At 40.0% G+C, this 10,504-nt stretch overlaps 1 long non-coding RNA gene across 1 annotated transcript; it reads left to right on the top strand.

Annotated features, from left to right (window-relative positions):
• Positions 1–6,885: 6,885 nt before the first annotated feature.
• LOC122984054 lies at positions 6,886–10,272 on the top strand. The gene is made up of 3 exons (XR_006403815.1): positions 6,886–8,116; positions 8,346–8,401; positions 8,558–10,272. It is a non-coding gene; the product is annotated as an uncharacterized LOC122984054 (long non-coding RNA).
• Positions 10,273–10,504: the final 232 nt, after the last annotated feature.

Below are 10,504 nucleotides of genomic sequence, written 5' to 3'. Positions count from 1 at the left end.
CTAAGTGGATGGAACGTTCAACAGCGGTGGAAAATTGAGAGACCAAAATACAGTTTAGGTACCCACCTGAATGCACTTATTCACGTCAGTCTGTGTGCACTGATGAATTTTGATTTAGTTGCAACCGTGTAAGAGTCTTCATACAAAAGATTTAATGGAATACACATAAACCAATTACTGAAGATCTACGTGTAGACACAAAGAAAGAAAAAAGGCAAGAAAGGAACTAAATGCTTTCTGCTTGCTAAAGGTTGTTAGTGTCAGTGTCTTAAGTATTCCTATGTTTATCTGTGCTGATGAAGCATTGATTGACGATGATACAGCGTCATTTGGCTCTGATAAGCCTAAGTTCTAAACAGGCCATATGCTGACTACCATGTGGAATCAGCAGGCTAATATCAAAAGGCAAAGTTACTGGTTGTAATGTAGCTGCTTTACAAGGCGTCTATAATAACAGTGGTAAAATAGCAGTGCAAATCAGGGAATAAATCAGTCCTACATATGCTGTTGGCACCATGGGGGGGGGAAAGTGAATTTAAGTAGATGTTTGAGAGAAAATTTGCTGCAGACATCTTGATTCTCATAACAGTTTCCTGTTAAAATAAACCGACTTAATGAATAATGAAACAATCAATAACATGTCAGTAAAACAGGAAATGACAGCTTGCTAAATCTGGGAATAGAGTGAATTGTTAATGGCTGGATTTATAAAAGAAAAAAAAGTAGCACTGCTGAAAATGACTAATAAATAACTCTGACCTGAGGTGATACATAGTGATGCTAAATATGCTAATCTCAGCTAGGCGGTACATCTTGATATTTAATCAATCCCCAAGCCTTTCAGATCGTTTCCTCTTCTCATTGATGAGCCTCTTAGACTGTGCATTGTGTTGCCTGCTGTAATATGTGGGCTTGTTCCCATAGTTACTGGTGACTGGAGCCTCATTTATTTCACTAACAAGACCTAACTCGGTTCGAACAATTCCGCAGGATTCTTCAATAGGAGATAAATTAGCATAGAGATTGAAAGCAGAAACAGGCCTCATAGGTAAGCTCAAATCTTCTCACATTTAACTGGCAATGTTGCTATGTACCATTGACAAAGGTGTTTAATTTTCATCTGTCTGTTCTGACCTGGGAAGTGATTGATTGGTGAGAAAATTGACCAAACACAGGACAACCCGAAAAGTTTTACTTCACATTTTTCTTTTTTTTCCCCCTCTCTTTTGTCTTGTACTTTCTGACTTGCTCTTGGTAGATATGCAATGCATTTCCTGTGTATTTGCAAAATAATGAATGCAAAATGTGCCTGTTCAAAGCACACTTGTGGGTTGTAATTCCACTAAAAAAAACCAAAAAACAAAACAGACACAGTCCTAGAGGGGAGATATTTTCTAACACTGTTTGTACTTTCTTGGTCTCTGGCATAAAATAACACCTTTTAACATCAGCTTAAAAGCATAAAAGAAGCCAAATGGCCCTGTTGAAATCACTTAAATATGGATTACTTTTTTTCTTTTTCAGTAAGTTTTAGTAAGCACTCGTTTCAGGCTGAGTTCAGAGTACAGAGTGCCCTCTTCATGAAAACCCATCATTAGAAAAAACTTGGAATGGCTAATACAGCTATTAAATTAATTCAAATGCTTTTGTGCAGGCAGGATGCCTGATAAAAAAAAAAAAAGACAGACTTACAATGCATTAAGTGTTTTCTTTTCGGGTGAATCATCAAAGGACTGTATTGCTGCACCATGCAGGACGTGATTTCATTTTTATTTAGCATCCGTCCACCTGGGTTCTTCAAAATGGATGTTCCTGCTCTTTCTGTTTGTTTTAAGCGCTCCTGTGAAGTCTTTCTCACCCTCTTAAATGCCTTACACAAACAAACACAAAATGAATGGAAATGAGGGAGCACACGCAAGATAAAAAAAAAAAAAAAAAAAAGCCCTGAACCATCTCTATCATGTTGATCAAAAGTGACAGCTCTGTATTGCGTTTGACTACACTCGGCCAGCCCCACAGGCAGACGAATAGACGTAAGGAATATCATTCCTCAGCTTCAATCCTTCAATAAAAACAATAGTTGGGCCAAGCGCATGGGAGGAGATGAAGGGTGAGAGTGATACGATGTGGCATTAATTTTCCCCAACGGCAGCGTTTACCACGTTTCATTCAATAATGCTAAGTCTTTCAGAGGACACTGCCGGGTTAGTCAGCCATTTAGAAAAGAACTTAGGGGATTAAGAAGGCACTGAACAGGCACTGTGTAGGCTAGACAGAGGGAGGGATGGAGGGGGTGGAGAGGGGTGGAGAGCGAGTGATGGCTGCAACAGGGCTGATAGAGAGATAGCAGAGAGGATGGTTGTGGGAGTGAAGGGATGGATGAGACATGATCAGCGGATAGTAACAGAGATATGGGGGAAAGTAGAGAGCAGGAGAGATGGGAAGGGGAGGGTGAATTTATTCAGGTGTTGGCCATGCAAGCCAGCACTGGAGATTTAAAATCCTCCCCTGTCTCCCCCCCATGCTAATGGAAAAGCATCAGTCATGATAGAGAGCCAGAGATAAATACATCATGGTGACTGGAGGCCTGATGGCAACACTTTCTCTAGGAGTCAGAGGAGGACGGGTGGATGCCGCGAGGGGGTATTAGTCATCAGGCCATCGCCTTGTAATTCTAACCGTACTCCTACATCTTTAGTCAGCAGCAGCAGCAGCAGCAGCATGCTTTTAGTCATCAAGCATTTTTGTGTTTGATTTAAAATGTTTTGACTGGAATGTGCTGTTTGTTTGAGTAAAAATTATGCTACAAAAGAAATTATTCAAAAAAAACAAAACAAAACAACGGCAAGACTTTATGTTCTCAGCATCAAATGACTGTCAAGCCTGAATGGTTTTACCGAAGGGTAACTCCACATAAAGCAACTATTTTTAAATTATGTGGCTACATTAAAAATTAATCAACATTTTTATATGACTAACAAATCCAATAACTCCACATAATGTGAAAGGGTTGCTTAGAGCCAAAACCACTGCAATAATAGCTCATTGTTTTTGCTTAAGTATATATTGTTGAGAGAGTAAATGAGTTGCGAAAAACATGAGCACCCAGCAAGCCAAAATGTTTCTGCCATCATGCTAGTGGCAAGGCTCTGTGGAAGGCAACGTCAGGCCCTTGTTTGTCTGTCAGTCAGTCTATTGCTTTGGTCCACACTGGAATGCCATGAAATTTTGTACAAACACTATAACACAATCCTTATAACTGTGGCGATCCCTTGATCTTTCCTATAGCATCACGTTCATATTTGCTTTTAGCTCAAAGCACCACTGTGCTAAGGTACAACCTCACAGAGTCACTAGCATGGCTGGAGACGCTTAGTCTTGTTTCTATTGAGGTGGCAGAGGACTTCATCAGGTGACCAGAAACACAATTTCAGTGGGTCAAGTTTCCCTGTGTCTGCTGGATGTATAAGCACTGTAGGCAATTTATTAACAGGTTAGCCGTAACAACTTGATCTCTGAGCTGTGTTTCAGTGAATTTGTTTTGCATCTTTTTAGCTCTACAGTGGTAAATAGGACACAGTGCATAGTACTGTTAAACACAACTGAATTCATACTATTTCTTTATAGACCCTTAATCAGCTTAAAGGCATAGTGACAGTGAATACAATTTAAAAATGTAAAAGGTACTACGATGGTAGCATTGCTGTAGGTATTTTGCAAAACAGGATTAGAAAGTTGTGTAGACGGGTTGGAAAAAAGACTATGCTATGCTTTGCACTCTAGCAACAGTGACTGACATAACCTTATAAAGTTAAATTTACATTACTGCCATGAACAGAAATTATTTCTGATTATAAGTCATTTAATGTGCCCCTAATTACAGCTTGTGCAGTCTAATATAACAGCCCTGCAGTAAACCATACATTCATGAAAGTTATAATCTTGAGTTTCTGTTAAAGTGTTTTAGAGAAGTGTTGATCATGATCATTTTGTAATATGTAGATTGGTTAACTCTCATTGCTCACTTTCTATAGGCCCTGCACACCCACACAAGTATTTTGAGCTATTCTGGCTGATGGCTGAGGCACTAAGTTGGGAAACACATGATGTCACCAAAGTCCATGTAGTAGGGAGAATGATTGTGGTGTAAGTTATTCAGTTATAAGTAATAGGTGAAACAAAACTAACATCAGAGTCAATGATATATCAGTAAAGCTCAATATTTACACTAATATGTACTCTAATCAGGCAACACAAGTGAAAACACCTGTGTGGGTGGAATATGAGTCAGTATGTGATTTAAATGGGATCTGGCTAACTTGCCCATGCTGGTGTCTGAAGTTTACGGTATCTGAGTGGAATCATAACATGCATCATCATATAAGGGGATGCAAACTGCGAGCTGCAGCTCTCTTTTGGCCCATTAAGCAGAGCTGAGCAGAGCCATAAAAGAGTCAGGTCAAGCGAATAAATATTAAACGACCCCAGCAGGGTATTGTGGAGACGATGCAGAGGAAGGGGCCTGGCAAGCTGATGCTGTCTTCCATACATCAATTACTCAACGCTGGACATTTGTCATTTCAATAGCTCTCTGTGATGGCTGGCTATTGGTAAAGCTATTTGGTTGGGAATCATAGGTTAATCAACATCCACATCAGACATTTCATAGATGTTTATGGGAAACTGTAAAACCATATTTATGTTTATCTACGAGGACCTAATTGATGGTTGTTATTCAGTGGGATTTGATGGAACAGTGGTGCATTTCTACCTATCTTGGTGTCTTTCACATAAGTCAAAACAGTTTTCAAGACAAGGTCCTGGCTGAGGAATAATCTATCTCCTTAATGACGACATAATCCTTGTGTTAATTACATGATATGAGCTTTAAGCCTATCTATTACCCATAATGTCATCCATGTAAAGGCATTTAATACTTAATAAATGTATCATCCAACACTGCTCTTTAAAATGAAGACAGGCCTTCAGTGTTAACGATCAGGGCGTGCAATCCTCAGGAATTTGTCGATGTGTAGGCTAAGAACAGCTGGAACGTCGAGCACCTGAAAACAATTGAATGCACCATCTGCACAGAGGCTCGGTTCACTCATGACTAAACACATACACAGATGCCATGCTTACATAAACAACAATAACCAGGTTATATAAAAGGCAAACAAGGACCATATTAACTCAGTTGACTCTTAGGATTATCTAGATTTGCATATCAGTTATGTAATTAATCTGCCCAATGCACGCCCTCACAAAGGCCTTGAATTTTCAAACCTTGAAGCCTTTATTTAAACAGGCAAGTTCACTAAGGACATCCCTATATACAACAGCTACGGGGACTGTCTGCACTGTAGGATTATACACACATATATTCACACACACGCTGAGATACACAAAGCACCCTCACCCAAGCATTGCTTCACATGCTAATGTGTAAAGTTGATCATTTGACCATCTATAAATATATGTGAAGTATTGCTGTGAAAGCGTAAAGCCTGGTGTGCATCAGTGGAGCCAGCAAACTAGCAGATGTGCATTTTAAAGGCAATGCCACTTAACCAAGTGGTAAAACAGCATGTGCACAAAACATTTACTTTGTGATATGATAGGCATGCATCCTCATTCTCTGTACCCCTATCATCTGCATGACTGTCAACAGACATAACATTGAAAATCTCTAACCCAAAAACTATTTCAACTGAGCTGGGCCTTGGTGTATGTGTATGTGCATGATCATATGTGTGTGCATGCCTATAAGAGAAAGTCCAGATCAAAGCGCCCCATGTTGTCCATGCCCAGCCAACTTGGCAGCCTGATTATTTCACTCCCATCAGAGCTGCAATTCAAATTGACAAAAAGAAAGCTGAATGGAGTGGGGTGGGATGGTGAGAGGAGGAGGATGGTGAGACAGAAAGAGGTGAGAAAAAACAAAAAAAATAGAGCGAGTGAAGAAGAGAATGTAAATAGAAAAAGTGAGATTGTTCCTGGTTTGAGAGCTGAGCTATTTTCTCTGCTTTTTTTCTCTTTTGTTGTAGGGAGGCTGTTATCTGAGTGGCAGATGACAGATACTGGAGTGTTGCAGTGCTGCGTGACGGGTCAGGCTGAGTTACAGTGAATCTCTTTTCTGCTCCTATCAAATTGCAACCTGAGTGGAGGAGACAAAATAATCGAATCAATGACAAAACTGTCAGACAGACAGGAAAAAACAAAGAATGGTGAATTATAATTAGTGGCCAAGACAACAAGCAAATCACCCTACACCAACAGAAAGTAATAGAGAGTTACAAGTGTTGTTAGACAGTCGGATATTCCAACTTTGTGCAGGGTAAAATCCATGCAAATGACTTTGGGCGATTTTAAGCATTTCATATTATATCAAAATCTATCGTAATCCATTGACCTGTAATGGTAAATGCTTCTACAGAGGAATGACAAAACCAATATGAAGTGTCTCAGTAAGGTTTTAAGTAAGTATCCAGAGCAGCTCCAGACTGGGTCTATTAGACCAAAATTGGAATACAATAAGAAATAACTGCCATCATTTTTTTTTTCCTTCTATTTACATCATAGCGCTACAATTCAGCAGACATTCATCACACCATCTGCTAATTAAAACAAAAGATGTTATATAATCTGACGCAAACAGCAACAAAGACTTCATTAGACAGATCTCACACAGTGTAAGAGGTAGTTAACTTGTAAGATTGATGTTACCACTCAGTCTACAGGTGCCCTAACACGTCACTCCAAGATCTCCCATTGGTTATCTCCCAAGCGGGTTGAGTTCTGATGACTGTGAGGGCCATGGCACCTGATTCACATAATTTTCATACTCATCAAACCATTCAGTGACCCCTTGTGTCCTGTATGGAAGCATCTGCATTTGTTGCGTTACTTAACTCATGCATTCAGGTTTTTCCTTTAATATGTCAACTGTGTGTATATTTGAACTGCAACGTTGCACTCAGCGTTCCTAAATTCAAAGCTGAGTCATCAGCTAACACTGGCAAATATAATTCATGTGACACTGACTGTTGCAGAGTGCAGCACTTTCCATTAGGCAAAAGAAAATATCATTCTGTATGTTTCATCTATGTTTTTTTTTTTTTTTCAACTGGACCAGTGAAATGCAATTAAGTTGTAAAAATACATAAACAGGAAATTGGAGCTGAAATTTCACTTCAAACTCAATGAAATGTGGCAGTTACAGTGAAAGAGGTACAGAGTGAGGAACAAAAGAAGGCAGAGGGAAGGCGGGGGAGAGCTCCTTGCTCCTTGACTTCAATCAGTGCCTGTTGTTTGCCAACAGCTACACTCTCCACCCTGCTTCACACCGGAGGTTGACAGGGTCAATCCAATTGCAGCTCAGGCTTTGGCCTCTTTCATTCTCCTTTCATACAGGAGATAAGCACATGACGTAGATCTATTGAATGCCCACGTTCAAGCCATGTTTGACCCCATTCATATGAGACTGCTGTCACAGGTTAATCTTGTGCTGTTGTCAGTGTTTGTAGAGGCTCCATTCTGCAACTGTAGTTGTCAACACATTGCTGCAAAACCTTGGTATAAGACAGAATTACATTACAGAGGTACCAAATACACTTTCAACTCTCTCCTCACACTCATCCCTTCTTTCAGCCCTTTCTAGACAAGTCAGGTTGTTGGTTTAACAATAAATTCCCTTCCGTAATGGAAACGCCTGTTCACCAAAACCAGGAGGAGGGTCAAAAGGTCAGACTGGATGATGTGTGTTGACCCATTCGGATCGAACAACATGGTTGAACCTGCATCGCTGACAGGAGAAATCAGACCCAAACTTAGACGTACAGAACATTTGAAATATAGCATTTATCTTGGCCAAGAGGAACTGTATTTACAATACTCTGACCTGACAACTGACCCGGAACCTACAGGCTATGCAACATGCTCACAGAACCAAACAAAACAAAGTTAAAGTTGCAGTTGTTCTGTGCCAATACAACCCAGGAAGTACAGCTAAGAGCTTGTACAGGGTGTAGCACAGAAACTGTGGCCCTCAGGGAGTCCTCAGGGACTGTAGGAGCAGCATTGACGTGGAACACTGTGGACTCTTACAGCCTGACAGGTCAGTGTCTGCAATAACCCATAACACACAATGAAATGAGATGACCAACCAAGTGCATCCATGTAGCTGAAATGTCTCAACTAAAGCACTGACACATCCCTGTGTGTCTCTGCACACTCCCCCATTGTACTTGTTCACCAGGTTTCTGCCCAATACTTTTCTATTTTATTTTGTTGTATGTGGTACAAGATCCATTAAATAATTAGATTTGTTTTATCATCTGTCAAAGCAAAACAAGATTCCTATCCCCCGGTGTTCAGGACCTTCCAGTTGTAACCTCAAAATGTGGGTTCCTAACAATTCTCCAACTCCTTCCCTGTTTTTTTTTTTTTTTTTCCAGTTTCAGACAGCATATTGTGTCAGAACAGATTTAGACATCTTCCTCTCAGAAACCAGAGGAAACTCATTCCTTCCCTGACTCTGCACCTGCTTCTGTTATAGACAACCTGAGAACATCATGTAGCCCCTTTCTCCTCCAAAGCTATGCCCTGAGGTAAGCCTCCACCTAATACCAACAAGTGCACCTGAGGGCAAAGTATTTTTAAAGCCCAGAGAAGATTCTGAGGTAGAGAGGAGAGGAGAGGAGAGGAGAAGAAAAGAGAAGAGAAGATCTTTTTGGACGAAAGTGGATAAGCAGTGGGGGGTGTTGCCTGGAGGAGAGACACTCTGCTGTTACTGATTGTCCAGTGAATGGGTCAATCTATCGATAGACTCCTCTGTTTGTTGTATATCCACTAACACACAAACTGACACTCACACACACAAAACCACATTCTCTAAGAAGCTCCATTTACCCCCTGAAGTTAAGCTGAGGCAGTGGTGAGAATGTATTCTCTGGCTTGTCATCTTTGAAAACACTCTTCCTCTGAGGCTCTGTCAGCAAGTTGTGATGGATAACAGGGCAGTATATTATGTGTTTGTGCCTTAAAGGAAGTACAGACACACACAAGACACCTGTGCACGTTTGGGTATAGCTGAAATAGCACGGGCAATCCCTCGATGGCATTACCAAAGTTTGTTATTTATTCTGCAGCCCTGCAACATCAAGAAACTCTGTGAAAGGTGCCACAGTTGATATAAAGGAGGAACAAAAAGGAAATTGCTTTTAGAATCAGTTCATGAAAGATTTATCAGGAATCAGGAACAAGACATCTGGCAAAAGTGCATAACCTGCTGGAATGTTGTTTGAGATTTCCGCATCTAACACACATCTGTCAGCCTTTAGAGTGCAGAAAAAGGGAGTTTTTCAAAAGTAAAGCAGTGAATCCTCGAGAGAGACCTTCAGGCCTGCATGCACTCAGCTGAGTTTTTGTCTTTTGTGTAACAACGGAAATACAGCACACAAACATATCTCTATCATTTCACTTCTTGCAAATGTATTTTATGCAGCATGTGCAGCAGTTAAAAACACAGCATTTATCTTTAATTGTATTTCATTTAACTATCCATGTTCTAATTTCTGGCCATCCTACAAATATACACGTGCACTGTGGTAAAAGTAAAGGGAATGGCTTTAGGTGCAACAGAGAAAAAGGGAGAATTGACGCTGTAGTGTTATGAGTCAACACAAATCCTTTAAATCAACCTACAATGGCATAGTAGGTGCTAATCACCTATAACATGAGGTCCACAGCTTTAATCAGAGATTGATCGTGCCTTCAACAATATCAATAGCTCTTATTGATAAGGAAGTAGAGGTCACCCTATAACACAATAGCAGGGCTCTTGGATGTGAGGTGTTTAATATCCCAAACTAGTGCCATTTCAACTTTCATATAATGAATCTACATGAGCATTTAGGAGACATTCTTACAATCACTAGAGTCTACAGAACAGTGTTTAAAACAAACAAAACAGGTCTTGTATGTGCTAAGTGGACCAGAGGCCAGTGCCGCATCAATTTTTGCATTTATTTTCTTTTCCTTTATGACATAAAATGTGCAGTACGGCTGTAAATACTCATTTTGTTTGATGCTTTTTTTTCTGACGAGATAACATGATGAAAAGATTTGTGTCATAATATTCCTGTAGTTATGCTCTCAATGAGTTGTTAAAACTGAGCAGGGCAGTGTCTGAACATTAAGAATATTTCATTATTTATCAGCTTTTGACAGGAGCATTTATTCAGGATTTCAGCAGATAAGCATCAAAATAACACGATTATGCTAATACCAGAAACGCAGCAAACCCTGTTCCAGTGTTTAACTCGCTGAGTGACACCTCTCCTTCTGGGAGAGCAGTCCTATAGGAACCAGCAGGTGACAGTGATGTCATACACAAAATAAATCATAAGACTTCTCTTCACTTTTCTTTTGATTATGCAGATTGGTTCATTAATATATGCAAATAATCTGAGGGGAAAAAAAAGAATCAAGAGCTGATGCAAAT

The sequence above is a fragment of the Thunnus albacares genome, chromosome 6 (assembly GCF_914725855.1).
Source record: "Thunnus albacares chromosome 6, fThuAlb1.1, whole genome shotgun sequence".
Classification (NCBI taxonomy): Eukaryota; Metazoa; Chordata; class Actinopteri; order Scombriformes; family Scombridae; genus Thunnus; species Thunnus albacares.
This window is presented reverse-complemented; position numbering and strand designations above follow the sequence as displayed.